This window comes from Panthera onca, chromosome A1 (genome assembly GCF_046562875.1).
Source record: "Panthera onca isolate mPanOnc1 chromosome A1, mPanOnc1 haplotype 2, whole genome shotgun sequence".
In the NCBI taxonomy this organism is placed as follows: domain Eukaryota; kingdom Metazoa; phylum Chordata; class Mammalia; order Carnivora; family Felidae; genus Panthera; species Panthera onca.
This window is the reverse complement of record NC_138339.1, coordinates 834,930-855,741: the sequence shown is the minus strand read 5'-3', so window position 1 is coordinate 855,741 and position 20,812 is coordinate 834,930. Positions and strand designations below refer to the sequence as shown.

The following is a 20,812-nucleotide window of genomic DNA, read 5'->3' as shown; positions in this document are numbered from 1 at the left end:
CCGTAGCTCTGTGGCTACCTTTTCTTGGCTGGAGCTGTGGCCTCACCCACCTGGTGCCTGAGGCTCTCACTCCTGACTCGGTTCTTCTAACCCAGCTCCTCCCTCACCCACAGGGAGCACAGCTGGGCCTCTGGGGAGCAGGCCTTAACCCGAGCCCCCCGCCCACACCTACAGGTGTCCCCGGTGCCCACTGGCTCAGCCCCACCCTGGCCTGACTCTCCGGAGCCCTCATGCGCTTGTCCGCTCCCCTGCAGGCTCCCCACCTGTCCAGACTCCAGCCCTGCAGTCAGACCACCACACCCCCAACCCAAGCCCTTCTTCTGGGGACAGGACACCAGAGTCCTGTGTGGCTCCCTGCCCTTGGTCCCTGAGAATCTCTCGTCCAGTCTGTGGCCAGAGGGGTCCCTCTAGATGCCAGTCAGCTCTGCCCCTCAGCTGGGCCCTCCCGCCAGGCTGTGACCCACCTCCCAGGACACCGGTCACTCCTACAAGGCCCCCAGCCCTGCCCCCGGCCGGCGGATCCCGCAGGCACACCCACATCAGGGCCCTCCTGCCCCCACCCATGTGACCATGCTTGCCCCAGATCGCCCTCCCCAAAGAACACCTGGCTTCCTTCAGGGGCCGTGGGACACGCACAGAGGGTCTTCCTGTCAGTTCCACGGCCCCAGCCACGTGCTGCTGACCCAGGCCTCGACCATCCGGAGCTTCCTGCGCTGCTTCCCCGGGGTCCTGTCTGCTGCATGGCTGCAGCCCACCTTCCCGGGCCCCCAGGTGTCTCCACCTCTGCCAGCCTCTGGAGGTCGAGGGTGAAGACGAGCCATCACGACGGGCCCCGGTGGGACAGAAGACCTGCCCCAAGGGGATGAGCCACGTGGGCCCTAGCGTGGTTATGCTAGGTCACCAAGGTGCCTCGGGAGCCGGCAAGGTCCACTCTGACTCAGTGTCCGTGGCCTCCGGCAGCTCAGGCAGGACCCTGGCCTGTTCTGTTCCTGCTGTACCCTCCCCCGGGTGCCGGTGGCCACGGTCCCCCACGGGGAGGCCTCTGGGCGTCACATACCTGGGAGAGCGGTGGGGCCAGAGGTCTTGGGGTGGGAAGGACGTCCGAAACTCCTGGAGGCCAGGTTGTCTACGTCCCTGGACACACAGGGACACGCACGTACACACACTGTGCGTGCTGCACATGCCACATACGTGAATATGCAGACACGCGGGCTGCCCTCTTCGTACATGCCCCCCCACGGCACGTGTACGTGGACACACACACCACGCACGCTGCACACATCACACGCGAGCACGCGTGTGCACGTCCACGCGCTCTCACGCCCGGTCTGCAGCAATCAGCAGAGATCCTCCAGAAAGCGAAGCGCGTGCAGTGCCTTTCTGGACGGTGCCAGGAGCTGCCTTCCCAGAGCCGCGCCTCCCCAGAGCTGCCGAGAGACCCGGTCTCCACAGCCCTTGGGTTATGACGGGAGTTTCGCTGGTGTCCTGGCCCCAAGTGTCCGGGCTGGGGTCCTGCCTAGGCAGTCCGTGGACAGACAGCCGTGGGCTTCCCAGAGCTGAGCCACGTATGGAGGCGACGAGGGGCTTATCCCTCGAATATATAAAGAACTCCTACAAGTCAATAAAAACGGGACGTTGTTGCTCAGTGGTCAGTGTTGACTCTCAGTCCAGTTCTGACACGCGGGGGTTTTCCCCACGTCGGGCAGTTCTGTGTGACCCCGGCGGGCTGTCTGGAGGTTTGGCTACTCCTGACACCATCCGCCAGATCCCACAGGCTCAGGGCTCGGTCCCGCAAGACGTCCACTTCCGCTCTGGGTGAGTCACGAGTGCGGGCTGTCACCCGCGCTTCTGCCCGAATGGCCACAAGTCAGAGGTTCCCACAGCCCCCTCTTCAGGTTCAATGCATTTGCTCGAGTGGCTCACAGATCTCAGAAAACCAAAGAGCACTGGTTTGTTACCAAGGATGTCAAAGGTGACAGGTCAACAGCCAGAGGAAGACATACACAGGGCGACGTCCCCAGCCAAAGGATTTCTGGGATCTGGGCCCAGCACGGTGCTGCACGGAGCGGCCCCGTCCGCCAGCCGGGATGCCCCCTGGACCCCGTCCTTCTGGGTCGTGGGAGGCTTCACCGCGCACTGTGGCGGACTGAGTCACGGGCCACTGGCCGCTGATCCAGCCCCAGCCGAGGCTCCCCCAGAAACCAGGGGTGGGGCTGAACCTTCCAACCCTCGATTCAGGGGGTTCCTCTGGCAACCAGTGCTTCTGCGGGGTTTCCCACAGTGCCCTCGTCGAGGAAGCCCAGCGGGGCTGGAAAAGGGCTGCGGGTAAGACACACACTTCGCCCTGGTGGCTGCAAGTGATTCAGGAGCCGGGGACCAGGGACCAAATGCTGTAACACAAGATGCTCCCATGACTCTTCTCTCAGGAAACTCCAAGAGGTTTTGGGAGCTGTGAGCCAGGAGCCCCGGATGAAAACCAAACGTACACAAGTATGTGCGTAAGGTGTAAGTTACAACGTCACGAAAACCCGGTAGGGAGACGGGCGGGGCGGGTGCAGAGCAGAGGACGCGTGTCCCCGTGGCCGATGTGCCTACGGAAAGGTACTCAGGCTTGTTAAAGAAACGAGGATGTGCGAGGCAGACCAGCGGTGTGTGACACCGCCCGTCACCTGCCCTACCGGCAAAATTTGAGAAGTCTGCCCCCCGCCCCGTGCCAGTGAGCAGGCAGGGGCAGGGAGCCCCCGTGCATTTCGGGCAGGAAAGCAAATGAACACATCTACTCGCGAAAGCGTTTGCACGGCCTACAAAGTCGAACGTACCGTCGCAAGCCCAGTTTTGGGTGCTCCGGGGCCCCACCCCACGTGCGGTATTTCTTCTGCCACCAGGTGTGACCGTTCCCCACCTGCCCGGGCTGCAGCCTAGCAGTTTAGGTCCGGAGCACCCCAGGGACTGCCTCGCCCACAGATGCCTGGCATTCAAGGCCCGCCCGGGAGTGGCCGGTTGCCAAGCCCCGGCTGAGCCGGGTGTACACGAGCCGGGCACCCCACCTGAGGCAGAAGTGTGCTCCGGGCCCCCCGAGGGTCGGGCCGGGCTCCACTGCACCTGAAACCAGACCTGTTCTTGGCCACCCCTCCCCCTTGCTTTCTCCTGAGGGTGCTCCCCTTCCGAATCGGGCGCACCCCCGCGTCAGGCTCTGCTGCTCAGGAGTCCCAACCGGGGATGACGTGCCCCCCCAAATGCCACAATTCCACCCCCAACTATGTGCCCCCCCAAGCGTGCGCACATCTGTCAGGAGCACGTGCGAGTGCTTACGAACGCACAAGGGGACCAGCGGAAATGCCAGTCAGCCCGGGGAGTGAGCACGGTCCAGCTTAGCAGGAGAGGACCTGTGGCAGATGGCAGTGACCTCGGGGGTGGCATCGGAGGTGAACTCGTGTCCCCCCAGCATGTCAGAGCAGGACCTTGTTTGGAGATGTAATTACTGTTACGCTAGGGTGGTTCTGGAGCATTTCCGTGGCCCCACGCACTCGACAGCACAAGTGGTTGTCATTACACATGTGAAGTGGTGTCCTACGTGGGAAAGACATTTAACGGGACGTAATTAGTTAACGCGAGGTCATAGGAAGGAGGTCCGTGTAACCCACCGTGTCTGGTGACCTGCAGGGGGAGGAGAGAGACGGAGACGCAGACGCGCAGGGAGAAGGCCGTGTGACCACAAAGGGACAGTATGGAGCGATGTGGCCCCAGACCAGAGGTCACTACCAGAAGCCAGGAGAGGAACATGGGATAGAGGAACTCTCTCTCAGGGCCCTGGGGAAGGGACAGCCCTGCCAGTAGCTTGCCTTCAAACTTGGACTCTAGGATAGTGAGAGAGTATGTTTCTGTTGTTTTAGGCCACCCGGCCCTGGCTGTTCTGTGACAGCAGCCCCAGGGAACTAGAATAGGTGGTGGGTTTGCCCAGCATGGGAGATCAGGTTCCCTGTCACCACCTGCTGGGGTCCACCTCGCCGGTCTTCTCCTCTGCCTGTCCCTCTGTCTAGAACAATCTCCTTTCCACTCCCATCCCCCACTTTCTAACCACCGAACCCTCACACCATCCCTGCTTCTCTTGGACATCACCTCTAGAAGTCTGCTCTAACCCCTGCTCCTGGGCTCAGCCCTGGTCCTGCTTCTTAAACCCTCCACTCTCCCCAGCTGGCCCCAGCAGGCGCCCCATGGAAGGGGAGTGCTGTCTCTCTCTTCAGTGGGCTGGGAGCTCCCCTGGGAGCAAGGACTGAGGAGTCGGTCTTATCATTTCTGCCAATGTCTTGAATAGGCCCCGTGCATGGTTCATAGTGGCACTTAATATATATCTACACAAAAATGAGTTAATGGGTGGGCATTTACATGAACGGGTGGATGAACGGATAGGCGGGGATTTGGTGAATGGGTAGATGGATGAACAGAAGGATAGGTGGAAGAAGGGGAGAAAGGAAGGAAGAAGGAGTAGAGGAATGGATGGGAGGGTGGGTGGGTGGGTGGATGATGAATGGATAGATGATGGAGGAATGGATAGATGAATATGCAGATGGGTGATTGATGGGCAGGTGGTTGGGTTGTTGGATAGTGAATGGATGGATGGATGGATGGATGGACGGGTGGATGGTTGGTTGGATGGGTGGATGGATGGTGGATGGATGGTGGATGGATGGATGGGTGAATGGTTGGATGGATGGTGGATGGATGGATGGAGGAGTACTTGGATGGATGAGCAGGTAGGTGAATGGATGGATGGATGGATGGATGATGGGTGAATGGACGGACAATGGATGGATGGATGGATGGTTGGTTGGATGATGGATGGATGGATGGATGGATGGGTGGATGGATGGTGGATGAATGGATGGACGATGGATGGATGGATGAATGGTGGATGGGTGGGTGGATGGATGGATGGATGGATGAATGGTGGATGGGTGGATGGATGGTGGATGGATGGATGGATGGGTGAATGGTTGGATGGATGAATGATGACGGATGGAGAAGTACTTGGAGGGATGAGCAGGTAGGTGGGTGGATGGATGGATGGTGGATGGATGGATGGATAATGGGTGAATGGACAGATGATGGATGGATGGACGGACGATGGATGGATGGGTGGATGGATGGATGGTTGGATGGGTGGATGGATGGACGATTGGATGGATGGATGGAGGAGTACTTGGATGGATGAGCAGGTAGATGGATGGATGGATGGATGGACAATGGATGAATGGATGGATGGTGGATGGATAGATGGATGGTAGATGGATGGTGGATGCATGGGTGGTTGGATGGGTGAGTTATTGGATGAATGGATGATGGATGGATGGAAGAGTACTTGCATAGATGAGCAGGTAGGTGGATAGATGGATGGATGGATGGATGGTGGATGGATGGATGGAAGGTAGATGGTTGGATGGGTGGATGGATGGTGAATGGTTGGATGGATAGGTGATGGATGGATGGAGGAGTACTTGGATGGATGAGCAGGTAGGTGGATGGGTGGGAGCACAGATGGTGGACGGGACTATGAATGAGTGAAAGGTCCTGTATTACACCTAAAAGTCTGTCGTTCCGGTCCAATCTCAAATCCCTGCTGTGGGACTGGACATGAATGCTATATTTAGCATTTATTCTCCAAGGACATGGCACTCTTTAATACAAGTGAAATTAACCTCAAAACCCTGAAGCCATGTTTTCTCCCCACACTAACCTCCTGCAGAAAGCAAGCTCCCTGGGAGGGAAGAGCCTGCCCCTGCCCCATATCCTGTCTACGCAGGTCTCAGTCCCTGTGTCCACGCTGCACTTTACCATCGGATTTATGCTCTTCACCAAGTGACCTTTAGACACAAAGTCTGGCTGTTAAAGCCCAGAAAAGCCATGTGATTTTTCCTTTGAGAGAAGCATTTTAATAAAGTTTCTGTATCCGTGAAATAGGTGATATACGGAGTAAATGGATTCTCCGTGTTTGGCTTTTCTTATATTTATTCCACAATCCCGCTTTAATCTCTGTAGATGCATCTGACCAGCCAAAGTTCATGGCTTTTACCTGCTTCCGGATTACTGACAGCAGACAGGTTGCCTTTTTTGAGATACAGTTAATTAGTAAGTCCTGTGTGCCGCTGTCCCCATGGAAGACACTGCCTGCTGCCCTCTTCTTCCCAAAGACCCCTGGGTCACAACCGCAGCACAAAGCCCGGGGCACCCGCCCGCCCCGCAGAGCGGGGTCCTAAAACCCAGCCCACCTGACTGCACAGAGAAGGCTCACCCCAGGGCTGGGAAAACAAAACAAAAGCCAGCGGCTCCCCCACCTGTGTCTGCAGGTGGGGGTGGGGGGTTGCCTGGACTCCCCCCCCCCCCCCAGCTTCCCGGTGCGGAGTTGGCTGGGCGGTGGGGACAGTCCCATCAGCCAAGCCCGAGAGCCATGGCCTTCTTTCAACTGCCATTTTTGGTGTCCTTACACAGAATGGAAATGGCAGAATATTTCAATTTAGTGAGTCTGGCTTCATTCTTCATTTTAACAAAACAGAAAACACGAGTCAGTGCACCTGAGAACAGGGCAAGTTCCACTGTGTGGAACGTGTGCTTCAGGTGTGTGCACATGAGAGAGAGCGAGCGAGAGAGGATCAGAGACAGAGAGAGATGGAGAGACACGGAGACAGAGCAGGGGAAGGGGTGGCGAGGCAGGAGGAAGGGGCGGGGAGAAGGAGAGAGGGAGACACGAATTTTCAGGTCAGGTTGAAGACTCGGGGCCCTGCACCCCCTCCGTAGGGCGGGCGACCACTTGATGTGCTCAGGACGGTGGGTCACCCCAGGCCCCACTCTGCCCCTCGGCCCAAGCCGGCAGGTGGGGAAGGGGAAGGCCCAGGGCAGGCAAGTCTGAGAAGGGACCGGGTCCCGAGGGGTGGGGGTGGCCAAGAGGGGGATTTGAGGACAGCAGACTGCCCTCGTTGTCCGGGTACACGACAGAAAGGCAACGGAGCCCCGGTGGACTGGGGGGGGGGGGGGGTGCTGAGTTACCCCCGTTTCCCTGGGCAGAAGGCCTCCCAGCCTTTAGTGTAGGAATATGCACCGCTGTCTGCAGCAGGAATCAAGGGCCCTGGGGCCACAGGTCACAGACACCTGCACGCACTGGCCAGGGGTCGACAGGTGAGGGGAATGGGTGCAGAGCAGAGCAGAGGCTGCTGATGTTAGAGAACCGTTCAGTCACATAGAAATGCAGCCTGGTGTCGGCCGGTACCTCTGTGTCTCCGGGGAGGGAAGCCAGAACCTCTGACTCCTAAGCGAGTGTAGGACGCTGTGTCAGTCAGGATCCTTGGTAGGATCTGTCACCTCCACCCAACTAGAGGACCCGGGGCCACTCACAGAGGCCCCTGGGAACGGCCGGTTTGTGCAGGGGACACGGGAGCTGGCCTAGGGGCAGGCCTCCCCACCACCCCTGCCCTGGCACCCAGCCAGCACCTCCCACAGCCACCGCCAGAGCCAAGATCGCAGCGGAGGCTGGCTAGCCGTGGTGCACGTCCTGGGCACCCCACAGGAAGTCACGCAGGGACGGCAATGCCCCCACGGCCATCCACCCCGCGCTGGCTGCGGCGTAGCCCAGAAAGGGCAGAGTCCCTTTCTTGTGACTTCGCTTGGTCTGTTACAAAGCCGTGAGTCTGACACCCAGGGGAACTTGCTCAGAAACTCAGACTCTGAGTCTCCCCAGGCTCCAGTCTTCCAGCAACGTACAAGGGACCAAAGACATCCCTCCTGTTCCTCCCGGCTTCCCCCTGCTCTCCCCGAGGGGCTTAGACTACCACGGGACCCTCATGACACTGGGAACTTCTGCCCTGAGCCGGCCCCTGCTCTCGAGGGGGTGCTGTTTTCCAGGAAGGCTGCCCCCCTGGGGACGGCTGCCTCAGGTGTCCCTCCAAGCACACAGGGTGAACAGAAGGCATGGGAAAAAATAGCACAAACGCTATTTGCTTAGAAACCTGGCTTTTCCAAACAGAATGCAAAGGACTTCTGTTTCTATAACTGAACTTTAAAAACCCAGCCAGCATTGACTTATGCACTAAATGTATTTGTCTAGAATTTAAATAATTTTACTTATTCCAGGAGCTAAATTCCTCTCTCTTCAAGTTATCAGTTGTGTGGATGAAGGGTCCGGCAGACGCTTCGTCGGGTTCAAACCAGAACGCCTCCGCCCTGGGGCCTCACTGCACGCTCCTTCCCCGTCTGGATCAAAGGCTAATATTTGGAGAGGCTTTTCGACAAACGCATTCAAAGGCGGGTTACAATCCACCAGCTATCAAACATTCGGATATCCCTTAAGCCTTTTTCACACAAGAAACTTCAATCGAAGATTCTAAAAAGTTCTATTATACACAAAATGATCATTTTAAAAGCTGAGAAGGAAAAGGTGATAGTCACCTACAGATCCATTCCAGAAGGCGGCAAACTAACTCTTCCAGCCACGGGCGGGGGGTGGGGGGAGAGTGGGGGCGCTCTGGGGTCTGTGCGCCGAGGGGGACGCACCGCAGGGGAGGACAGGCCTCTTCCACTCCCTCTGCTCCCTCACCGTGCCCGGACAGCTGTCAGAAGCCTTAGGGGAGCTGAACCCTAGCAAGGGGCCTGACAGGTGGGGGCGTGGGTCCCGGCCCCAGGACGACGCTCTGCAGGCCACCGGCTCCTGAGAGGGTGTTTCCAGCACATAGAAGGGGTGGGTTTTTAATCCAGTGAGTAGCTTTCTGACGGCTCCGCGCGACCTTCTACCTGGAGATGCAAACAGATCGAAACTACCAGCTGAGCTGTCCTGCTGGCCACGGCCAGGGGCTGCCGCTGCCCCATGGGTCCCGGCGACGCAGCCTCGGCAGGCCAGGGGTGTGTGCAAGAAGCTGGCCCCGGGGCTGCTGTGCCATAGGTGCGCTCATTTGCTCCCGTCCCCTTCCCTGCGCCTCCCTCCCGGGGCAGACGCAACGCCACAGCCTGTCTGGTGAGGTGAGTTAGCCTCCCCCACACACGCCAGCCCACCGCCGCCGAGGCCAGCTTCTCTCCACGCAGCCAGAGCCCCCGGGAGCCAGCACCCCACCTCCTGGGCACCTGCCCCCAACTCCGTGCCCCTCGGCCCTGCCTCCCACCTCCCCCCCCCAGCCCCTCCTCGCCCTAAGCAGTGGCTCTGGGGCCTGTGGGGACGTCCACAGGCGGAGGGATGCCTGACCCCCAACCCCCAGCAGGCCCAGGCCGGGCGGACATGGGTTTGGGGGTCCCACTCCACGCTAACAGGGATTTAGCCAGTATTTTGGCCATATGCTGCAAGACAGAGGGACGTGTGTCTGGACACTGTGCCCTACTTAGGAAATCTCTCTTCGCTGAGAGATAGGAGTTAGCAAGCCTGAAATTACTTTGTGCGTGTTCTCGAACCGAGCAAGCAGCAGATAATCAGAACCCGCTGCATCATTTGCAGGCGGAGCACAAAATGAGCATCCAGGGGCCCTTTTCAAAGCTCATTAAAGGGTCTCAGGGTGGCGGCCGTGGAGCTCTGAACAAAGTCCCCGCAGAGCGCGAGGCCCTGGGGGTAGGAGGGTGTCGCCTCGGGAGACAAGCAGCAGAGAGAGGGAGAGGCTGCAGGGAACGGATGGGCTGGGTGCCTGGGGGGTGGTGCAGGGTAGCCCTCAGCTCTGTTCCCAGACAGCCTGGGGTCTGACATCCACCTGTGCAGGGCGGGGTTGGCTCCGGAGCTGAGACCAAGGAAGTGCCAGGAGGCTGGGCCACGTGAGAGCCGCAGGGCCAGGGTGCACCCCGACGGCAGGGCTGTGGGAAGCACCCAAGCCGGCCCGAAGGTTCCACAGGCCAGGTTTGCCACAGTCTGTGCAAAGCTAACAATGCCGGTAGTGGCCCGGAGCCCCCCGTCCCAGCTCCGGCTGCCACGGGGAAGTGCCTTAGACTGGGGAGTCTGCAGACACATTTATTCCTCACGGTTCTGAGAGCAGGGCCTCCAGGCGCCACCCTCACTCACGTGGGCGGAGCGCACACTCTGGCGTCTCTCCTACGGGGGCGCTGATCGCACCCTGGGGCCCACCCCGGGAACCCCGTCCCACCCAAGCGCCTCCGGAAGGCCCGCCTCCCGACCATCACAGCGAGAGTCAGGGCTGTGGCACATGAGTCCGGGGGACACACCTGTTCAAGCCCTGGCACCACTGAACGAAACAAGTGCCCACGAGTCCACAACAGAGGGAAGGCGGGGCAAGCTCCTCCTTTGGCAGAGTGCTGGGGACAGCGGAACCCGAGGCCAACGCCAGGGCCAGCGATCGAGCCGTAGGCAGGACCCCCGGGGGCGTTAAGTCAGCAGGCAGGTCCTCACAAGGTACCGAAGCGGGAAGTGGCAACTTTGCAGCAGGGAAGCCGCAGACGCCGGGTCGCCGAGCGGTCAGGATGACCCAGCGAGCGCCTGGCCACGACGCTCCCAAGTGGGGCCCGGCAGGGCTTCAGCAAGACCGCCAGGAAACAGCAGACGGGCCCAGGCTGGGACACGTACCTCACCATGGCCGATGCCCCCCAAACGTGCGGAGGACGAGGCTCCGCCCCCGGGGGAGACCCAAGAGACACTGAACGCGGTTGTGCCCTGGGTCAGGTCCCGGCCCGGAAAAGGAGCGCAGGGCAGGCTGCAGAGACCGGTCTCCCGGCCGCTGCTGTCGGGGAGCCGCTGTGGAACACGTCCGTCTTCCATCGGGTTTTGTAACGTATTTTGTAAGTAATAATTTCAGAGTGAAAAGCTGGACGATAAAACCATTAAAACAAAGATCTTCTCTGGTCCTCTGAGTCCATCCCACGGAGGACACAGTGCCATGCTCCGCGTCACTGGGACAGTTCCCTTCTCTCGCTCAGTCTCCCCGCCTCCCACCACACCTGTTAGTGGTGGAGTGGGGCCCCCAAATCCACGTCTGCCAAGAACCTCAGAGCAGGGCCTCCTCTGGGAACATGGGACCGCCCCGGAGCCGGCTGCGCCCTGGCCGACCCCCCGCCCCCGGCATCCTCGCAGGAGGAAGAGGGACACGCAGACTCCTGGTGGAGACGGGTGGAGAAGGGCTGACACAGCCACAAGCAGGGACACCTAGGATGCCAGCAGCCCCAGGAGCGGGAGGGAGGCCCCCAGGGCTTTGCCCTCAGAGCCCCGGCAGCCAACGTGCCCACTCCCCACTCCATGGCCGTGGACTCTGGCCTCCAGGACTCAAGGGACCAGATCCCTCTTATTCTGAGCCTTGCAATCTGTAGACGCTCCGGGGACAGCTCACTTCGCCTACATCCACACTAGCATCGGCCTGCTTCCTTCTCTCTGATTCTACGTGTGTGGACCTCCCGCAGAGGCCCGGCCTGCCAGCCCTGCCTCACCTCCCACGTGGCCGCTCCCCCAGAGTTTCGCTTCCCTGTAACTGGATGAACACTACGTGCGTTAACACCTTCTGTTTTCACTTCGGTTCACTCTCAGGAGACAGCTGCCTGCTCCTTCCACAGCCGTCCTTCCCTCCGCATCTGGACGTCGCCGGCGCTCTCCTGCACTTGGACGTTCCGGCCGTCTCCGATCCTCACTGCTACAAACACCACCACAGCGAGTGCCCTGTAGCGCAGGACAGATGCCAGCATGGCCAGCCTTGGGGCTGTGGGGACAGTTCGGTGGCCGCAGCCACGGCCCCTCCCCAGGGCAGCAGCGTGCCCCGCGACCTGTTTCCTCATGAGATGCCTTGGAGGGCACCAGAGCACTGCCCTCGGTGCCCTCAGCGGTGGGAACCTGCTTTTGCACGTGAGGTCTGCTTGCCCACGTCCGGGGCGCTGCAGGGGTGGGGCGGGGCGTTGTCACGAGGGGTGGACATGTTTGAAGCCCAGAACCCGTTTCCGCAGCCCGGGGGTGAATTGAGTCTGGTTACAGATGTTTACCTGCGTGCCGTGTCGCTTGAGAGGAAAACCCTCCAACAGCAGTAAGCAGATGGGCATAAACTGCCCGCCCCGAGGGCCCCCAAGGCCACTCTGAGCTGGGTCAGTCCCTGGAGGGGCCAGGCAGGGACGTGCATGGGACCCCTGCCCAGCCACCACCAAAGCACCCAGCGCTCACTGGCCCAGCTTGCCTGACACACGGCCCCTCCTGCCTATCCTCACCCCGGGTCTCGGGCACCACGTCTGGGACAGGCCACGTCTGAGTTCCCGACTCTCTACCCCCATCACAGATGTGCTGTCACCTTCCTGGCTTCTGTGGTTTCTTCTTCTTGGTGTGACTGCTGCTGTAGGTGCGTGGCCACCCATGGTGCCACGTGGGCACAGCTGGGGGACCCTTCTCCTCACTGACTGGCCCCCGAGTCTGCAGGTGCATGGGGGCGCTGCTGACCACCCTGGTGCTCCCTCTGCTCCGGTCCAGCCCGGCTCCTGCGGCTCCGGGACCTGAGACACAGCCACGTTGGGGCCTCCCGCCTGTGGAAGCCCCAGGACTCCGCAGCCACAGGCACATCCACCCCTTCTGCATGGCTCGGTCTCTAGAGAGGCAGGACCCTGTGCCCTCCCGAGGCACCCCTGGCCCTGCTCTCCTGCCTGGGGAGGACTCGCACGTCACCAGTTCCCCCTTCCTTCCTTCCAGATCCTCGCGTACCCACCATCCGGCCCTTCACACACTAGGGGGTGGCAGGCGGCATGAGCTCTGCTCAAGGGGCGGCGTCGGTGGCCCGGCCCCCAGCCCCAGATGCTTCTTGCTTCAGTTTCCTCGTGTGCAAATCGCTCCAACGTGGGTAAGTTGTGGGCGCTGAACTGAATCCATGCATGTTGTTCTCAGGACAGCGCCTTCACATGGCGTCTCTTCCTTCCAGACCAGCGGACAGGAGTGTCGGGTGCCCTGGGGCCGAACCTCAAGTTAAGAGCACCACCTCCGAGGCCCTGCTCCACGCGTGCACCTGGCGTGGTTGCCGAGGGTCCACCGGTGCCCCTCGGCCTGTGGCAGCGTGTCCATGCTCCCGGGAGGCCCGGTGCCCTGGCGCCTGGGCTTACCACGTGGGAGGTCCAGAGCGGTCATTACCACTCGTGACCAAGGGGCAATTACACCGGCAATCAGAGCCCAGGCTGGGAGTCGGGGAAATGTCAGCATGGGAGACGAGGAAGCTTGATCAAGCATTAGGCACAGCCTCCGGCTGACTTCTTCCTGCCACTAAAAGAGCTGTTTCCATGAGCCGGTCGGCCTCCAGACATTGTTTGGCGGCCCGTGTGTTCCAGAGAATAGAATCCATTATTTGTTCAAGACAGGTTTCCTGAGGTAACTGCGAACCCCAATATTGACACTAAGTCGTATTAAAAGCGTTGCGGGAAGGCCAGCCTGGCTTTTTGTAAGATAATAATAGTGCTCGTGTGTTCTAAGGCTGAAACCTGTAATCTCGTTGATTTTCCACCGGGAAATGGGGCTGTTGATGAGGCCTAACCCTGGGGACCATCGGCGCTGCCCCGAGGGCAGTGGAATCAAGGGACCCCTCCCCCCACCCAGCTCCCGACACCTGAACAGGCCAAACGTCCTCCTGAGACCTCCTAGCAAGACACTGGACCGCCCTTTCTCCTGAGACCCTCCTGGGGTGACACTGGACCTCCCCTTTCTGACACCAGCCCCCTCCAACAGGAGGCTGGGGAGCATCTCCGGGGACCAGCGTGCACTCAAGTGTCAGGGACGCAGGGGGACACACAGTCCTGGCTTGGCCTGCATCTCCCCCCTTCCCACGACCTCACGTGCCCCCGGCATTTCCTCCGACCCTCAAAACAACAGGGATTAATTACGGAGACACACTGGGGGGATTTGCAACAGAATTGAGGGCTGCTATGGAAGGAATCGTTTTCTGCAAGTTCGTCTGTTGAAGCCCTGACTCCTAACTCCTTAGAACGTGACTGCGTTTGGACGTCAGGTCTACAGAGGTGGTCAAGCCAAAGCAGGTCACTAGGGTGTCCCTGATCCACATGACCCGTGTCCTCCTAGGAAGACGAGACCGGACACAGACACGCACGGGGACGGCCAGGTGAGGACACAGAGTCGGCACATACAGGCCAAGCAGAGAGGCCTCAGGAGGAACCCGCTCCGCCCCCACCCGAGTCCCAGCCTCCCAGCCTCCCAGCCTGCCAGCCTCCCAGCCTCCAGCACCGGGAGAAGTAAATGTCTGACGGCTAAGCCGCCCACCTGTGGGACCCAGTTACGGCAGCCACGAGAACTCACTCAGAGCCCAGGGCCTGGCCCTCCCCTCTCTTACCCCAGCCCACCCGACACCTCGCGCACAGGCGTTCTAACCAGCGAAGATGACGGCGGTGGTCCACGCAAAGTGGCCACTCCTCTGTGCCAGGCACGACTCCGGGGGCCTCTGATCCTTACCCTTCCTGACCGCTCTGCCGTGGGCGCACTATGCTGACCGCCAGGAAGCCCACACCTCACCTGAGAACGGGGGCCACCTTCCGGGCTCCCCGGCTGTGGCCGCCTGACTTTCTGAGATAACGCGAAGAAACCCACTTGATCCCAGAGAAGATGCGCAGAGCTGGGCGCCTACCCCAAACTGCCTCTGGCAGCTGTTCTCTCTAAGGTGTGCACCTAGGTGGCGCCTCAACTGCAGTTTCCAACTTCCCGGACCCAGCAGCCCACCGACAGGATCTTGTTTTTACTGGACGAGCCCCGCAGAGCCAGTCTCCGATGCACTGAGACCCGGTGGCCTGCGGCGGGGGCTGCTCCTCAGCTCAGAAACACCGCAAGCGCACCACGGCCCGGGACCCGGAATAGCCACAGCTCCTGCTCCCGAGGCCGCTTATTCCCCGCGATCAGGGAAACAGAAACGAAAACGACCCCGAGTCGAGGGACAGCATCTCACCTGTCAGACCGGCAGAACTCCACAGGCCGGACACTGTCCTCTGCTGGCACAGCTACAGAGAAACAGGTTTCCTCAGCCTTTGCCGGCAGGATACCAGCAGCCTGCCACCCGAGGGGAGGCGCCGGGCAGCCGCTGGAGAAGCGTCCCCACGTCCATCGTTAGAATCGACAGTTCCCCGTCCAAGGATCTACCTCAAAAACACACTGGCAAATTAAGACATGGAAAAACGTACGTTCGAGGTCACGCGTTATAGTCCAAGTTTTCATAGCTAAAGGCTAGAAACAACTCAGGTGTCTATTAACAGGGAGGTAGTCGAATAAACTGTTACACCCCCCAAAACGGAGAAGCGTGCCTGCACAAAGATAGAAGAAAGAGATCTATCTGCCACATGGGGTTTTCTCCAGCACACGCAAAAGATTGTAAAACTCAGTGGAACTTCCAGAAATGAAAAACAGAACAACTGAAATGGAAAATTCACAGGATAAGCTTAGCAGTTTGGAAAATACAAAAAAGAGTCAGTGAACCTGGATACATAACATTAGAAAGGATCCAAACCTAAGTATGGGAAGGGGGAAAAATTGAAAAACTAAACAGACCTTCCTCACCATCGAACAGCGTCAAGCTGTCTGATATACACACAGCTGGACTCCAAAGAGGAGGCAGACCAAATATTTAAAGGCTTCTTGGCTGCACATTTGCAAATTTGATGAGACTCCCAAAGTAAAGGAGTTCGGTAAGCATCCAGCGGGACAGACAAGAGAAACCACGCTACAGCACGTCACCGCCGAATTGCTAAAAAGGCAATGGCTTTAAAAAAATTCTAAAACCAGCCAGAGAAAAGGGATACACTCTAGGCAGAGAAACAGGACCAGAAATAACTGTTAATTTCTCATCAGAAACAACACAGGCCAGAAGGTACTGCAACAGTGTGCTTTCACATGAAGAAAACACGCATGTCAACCCGGGACTCTACAATTACTGAAAATACCTTTCCAAAAAACAAAGGCAGCCCAGGGGCCTGGAGTTCCAGCCGGTTCCTACCACGTTCCCCCAGTCACTTGCCTCCTCTTTCCTTGGAACGTGACAGAAGCCACGGCGTCCTTCGCGGGTGCAGCGCCCGAGACCATCTCCGAGACCACGACAGTGCCCGTCGAGCGGGTCAAGCTGCCGCCGCAGGTGCAGGGTGCCAGCAAGCACATCGCCACAGACAGCGATGCAAGGGCATCACAGGCTGTGAGGTTCGTGTCCCCAAGGAGCAGGGGGTCCTGTCCTCCTGGCGTGGTCACCGGCCAACGTCGTCAGATACTTCCCCACCCAGGCTCTCAACTTCGCCTTCAAAGATAAACACAAGCGGGTCTTCCCGGGTGGTGTGGACCACAGAGCCCAATTCGGCGCTACTCTGCAGGGCATCTGGCATCAGGTGGTACCGCTGGGGCCACATCCCCGTGTTTTGTGTATCCTCTGGATTTTGTTCGTACCCGTCTGGCAGCTGATGCGGGCCAAGCTGGACCAGAGAGGGAACCCAGGGGCCTCGACGACTGCCTGGGTGAGATCTACAAATCCGGTGGGATGGAGGGCCTGCACTGTGGAGGGTGTTCTCATGTCCCGAGCTGCCTACCTCAGCGTCTGTGCCGCTGCAAAGGGGTCGCTCCCAGGTCCCGAGAATACACACACGTTCCTCAGCCGGATGACGGCACGACCCGTCACAGCGGCTGCGGGGCTCACTCCCATCTGTTTGACGCTGTTCATCGGACATCGGGTCCACAGGCTCGCTTCGCTGCCCGAGCAGGACACCCCGCAAGGAAGGAGGCAAAGCTTTCTACAAGGGGGCTAGTCCAGCGTTCTCAGATGCATGGGGCGCTTCTGCGCTTGTCTCGTGTGACGAGTCGAGAAGCTCGTGCAAGTTACGCTAGTGTTTCCCCCTGTGAACAGGCATGTTGTATCAGAGAACATCTCTTGAGGATTCTTGACGGACTTTTGGTCCTCTGTTTATCAACGATAACTACTGGTTGGAAATGGGAAGCAATGACGTTCGTCTGACCCTTTTATCTCTTAAGGCCATTTCCGTGATGGTGGGACTCCGTTGTATTTTTTTATTTCAGTCACTCCTGAAATATAAATTTGAGGAAATAAAAAAATGAAGGCAGGTTAAAAGTATTTTCATTCAAAAATGGTTGACACAATCCACCGCCACTGGATGTACGTCGTAAGAAGTGCTTTAAAAAAGCCACGGAAGCAAAAGAGTAAAGAGCAGCTAGAAATCAAGACACGCACGAAGGAGCCGAGAGAGCAGGTGGGTGCATGTGAACCGATGTCAAGCATCTGTGCTCCTGCTTAACTTACTCAAAGCACAGCTGACCGTTTAAAGCAAAAAGGACGATGTTATCGTGGACTTGACGGCATACATAGAAGTGAAACGTATGACAAGTTAGAAGGAAGCAACAGGAGAACAGACTAGAACTTTGCTGTCCAAAGTTGTTGCGGCCCATAGCAACTTTTTTCCTTCTTTCCAGCGATGTCTTCTGAGACACCAATAATAAAATAGCAAAAAGAAACTACACCAAAATGAAAAAGCTTCTGCACGGGGAAGGACACAGTCAACAAAACTAAAAGACAACCTACAGGATGGGAGAAGACATGTGCCAATGACATAGCCAATAAAGGGTTCGTAATCCAAAATACATAAAGAACCTAATACGACTCAATACTCAAAACACAAAATTTCCAACTAAAAAACGGGCAGAAGACATGAACAGGTATTTCTCCAAACACAGAGATGGCCAACAGACACACAAAAAGATGTTCAACATTCCTCATCATCAAGGAAATGCGAATCAAAACCACAATGAGGCAGCACCTCACACTCCTCAGAATGGCTAAAATCAAAAACAAAAGAAACAACCAGTGTTGGTGAGAATGTGGATAAAAAGGAACCCTCGTGCACTGTTGGTGGGAATGCAAGCCGGTGCAGCCACTGTGAACAGTACGGCGGCTCCTCAAAAAGTTAAAAATAAGGGCACCTGGGGGGCACAGTCAGTTAAGCGTCTGACTGTTGATATTGGCTTGGTCATGATCTCACGGTTCGTGCGACCGAGCCCCGTGTCAGGCTCCGCGCTGTCACCCTGGACTCACATTTGAGGGGCCCTGGGAATGAACAACAGCCTCACCGTGCAGGAGAATGGTTAGCTTTCAAGGGTCCCTAACCAGACACCCACGCGCAACACGTGAGTATCCCACCACCACCCAGCAGCGGGAGGGCTAACCCTGTACACAAGAGCTCCTATAAGGAACTGACAGTGGGATCCGTCTCATGGGTGGGAAGGAAAGTCCTGTGGGAGCCGTGCCCTTGCTAGGAGGGCCAAGCATCAGGCAGGTCCGGGCTGGACACTCGGGAGTGATCTGCAGTCTAGAAGCTGGGTCCCCAAGTCCCCGCACGGCACCGGGTTTCTATCTGACCTTCCAGAAAGCCATGCAAGGCATTTATTTATTTATTTATTTATTTATAGTCTATTTCGCGAGAGAGCGAGTGCAAGTGGGGGAGGGGCAGAGAGAGAGGGAGAGAGAAAATCAGAAGCAGGCTCCACAGTCTTCTCGGAGTCTGATGTGGGGCTTGAGCTCACAAACCTGAGCCACCCAGGTGCCCCCGTGCAAGGGCTTTTTATAGCTGTGACATAGGTAAACTGAAGGACTTTGTAAAGATCTGCTTTTCACTCCTTTTCCTGATCCTATTCCTGCTAGGACCCACATCCCCACTTTACACACGCCTTGTAGCACCAACAGTGTGTGTCCTCCTTACAAGGGACAAGAAGTCAACATTTATCTCAAGTCTTCCAGCACAATAGACGACATCTAAGGAAGAACCAGGTGAGAATAACCAGACCGCCAGGAACAGACGTGTGGACGCCAAGGCTCCCTGGCTCTGAGGATAACTGACGAAGGGCAGCTGGGGGACTGAGGGGACCTACACAGCAGGCCCCAAGCAAGAGGAGATTCTCTCCTTTCCTTTCCGGAGTCTCCCAGACACTCCGTACCTGCATTCTGTCTATACCTTCAGGACACTCTGCACTCACCTCCTGCTGGCTCACATTCAATTTCTATCCTGCAGAGGGCCGGGGACACTCGTGCCTGGTCCCGCAGGACCCCCTCTGGATCCTTGGACCTGACCTGCCTGCATTGGCTTTAGATTCATGAGCGGCAGGACACTCAGCGTCGGGGTGTGGCTTTTGCCCCCAGTTGCCAATAAATCTCTACACCTGGGACAGAGTACAAACCAGATCAAAAGTCAGTCTGAGAGAGAGAGGAGTATGAACCTCAGCGTTCTTGGGGCTTTGCGGCCCCTTCCTGAGGCCTGGCTGCATCCTGGCCTTCAGATTCCACGAGACCCCCCATGTCCCTCGTGTCCCGCTGATGCCCTCTTGTGCTCACACAGCTGGAGCTGGTCTTTGTTCCCTGCAGACTAATTAGCCTGGCGTTCCTTCCTACACTGTGTAGACCAGAGCAGCGACAGCAAAGCCGCAGGGTGCGAGCAGGGGCTCCTTAGGTGTGGCAGGAGCACGATGGCTCAGGGGTAAAGGTGGCTCTGTGGCCTTGGTTGCAGAGGACTGGTAAGCCTGTTAAGAAGGGTGGATTTTACACTCAGGGTAAGAAGAGGCAGGTTTGCTAAAGCAGAGGACAGACCAGATAGGGGAGGGTGGAGACGGTCTGTGACACACCATTCCATCGGTTGAACCAACAGAGCCAGGAGTGGATTCTACAAGGGAGAACGTGCGGAGGAAAGTTCCTAGTGGCCCCCCAATCTCTGGCCCAGATCCTAGGAGCAGGTGGTCCAAGGCCTCCCTGCACTCAGCCTCAGTGCCTTGTTCCCGGAGGTCTCCATCTCTGCATGAAGTCACATCCCGTCCACAGCGCATCTACTGCCCTACGAATTCCCGCCCAAGCCCCCACCCTAAAGCAGTTTGCCTCCTCCTCTGAAAACCAGGACTAGCGCTTGCCATTTCTCTAGGTGCCTCACGCGAGTCTCCCGCAATCAGGCAGGAAAAGCAAGCCCCTGCAGAGGGCTGGCCCGCGGCCGGGGGAGCTGTGCCAACTTAGCATGGAAGCAGGAAGGGCGCGGGCCCGCGGGCGAACCGGGACAGCTTTCCCCCGAAGGTTCGCAGCGCCGCCGAACCTGGGACTAGGAGCTACAGCCCCTGGCTGAGCAAGCCCGGGTGCGGGCAGGGGCGCTTCAAGGGGAAGACCCCTCCCCAGGCCCCCCTCTCTGCGGTGTTGTTTCTTCAAAATCGCACCGCCCCCCCCCCCCCCCCCAAGAGGCTCCTATTGAAACAACCACCTGAAATCAGGTCTCTAATTTTCGGGAGTCTATTGACCATTTTCCTCTGTTTTGACGTAACTCCAGACGTAGAAAGGGTTTCAAGAACACCACACGGTCTCTGTATCGCCTCCAACCAGCTTTCCCAAATGTCAACATTGCACCCACTTGTGGGCCCGGTAGGCCTGGGGACAGCGCAGTCCCCACGGCTGGGCGGTAGGGGGTGGTCCAGCCAGTGTCCGCGGATGTGGGGCGGTGCCTTGGAGACCCCGCGACCCCAAGGCGACGGCTCCCCTTCGGCCCCCGGTCCGTGCCCCGCCTCCGCCATGCTCCGCCCCCGCCTCGACCCGCCCCCGTCTCACCGCCCCTCCCCACCGGCCCCCTCCGTCCCCGGCCCCTCGCGACCGCCTCGCAGCCGCGCCGCCGCGCCCCATCCCCCTCTGCCTGGCGCCCCCTGCCGGCCGCCTCACCACCCGGTTCCCCGTCCCGCTCCCCTCGCGACCCCTCCGCCCTCGACAGGCCCCAGCCCAAGCGCCCGGAACCCGCGAGGCAAGCCGGGAGGAGGACGCGGGCGGGAGCCGTCACCAGCGTGCGTCGCGCCCCTGACGCGTGCGTGCGTGCGCGTGCGTGG

The 20,812-nt window shown here is 58.6% G+C and overlaps 1 long non-coding RNA gene and 1 pseudogene across 1 annotated transcript; one reads left to right on the top strand and one right to left on the bottom strand.

Annotated features, from left to right (window-relative positions):
- Positions 1-12,681: 12,681 nt before the first annotated feature.
- On the top strand, positions 12,682-16,786 carry LOC132682463 (ADP/ATP translocase 2 pseudogene; annotated as a pseudogene).
- Positions 16,787-18,351: 1,565 nt separating this feature from the next.
- LOC132680640 (uncharacterized) lies at positions 18,352-20,538 on the bottom strand. Its single transcript, XR_014137814.1, has 3 exons — positions 20,203-20,538; positions 18,944-19,126; positions 18,352-18,537 (listed from the first exon to the last, which is right to left on the bottom strand). It is a non-coding gene; the product is annotated as an uncharacterized LOC132680640 (long non-coding RNA).
- Between the last annotated feature and the right edge of the window lie 274 nt (positions 20,539-20,812).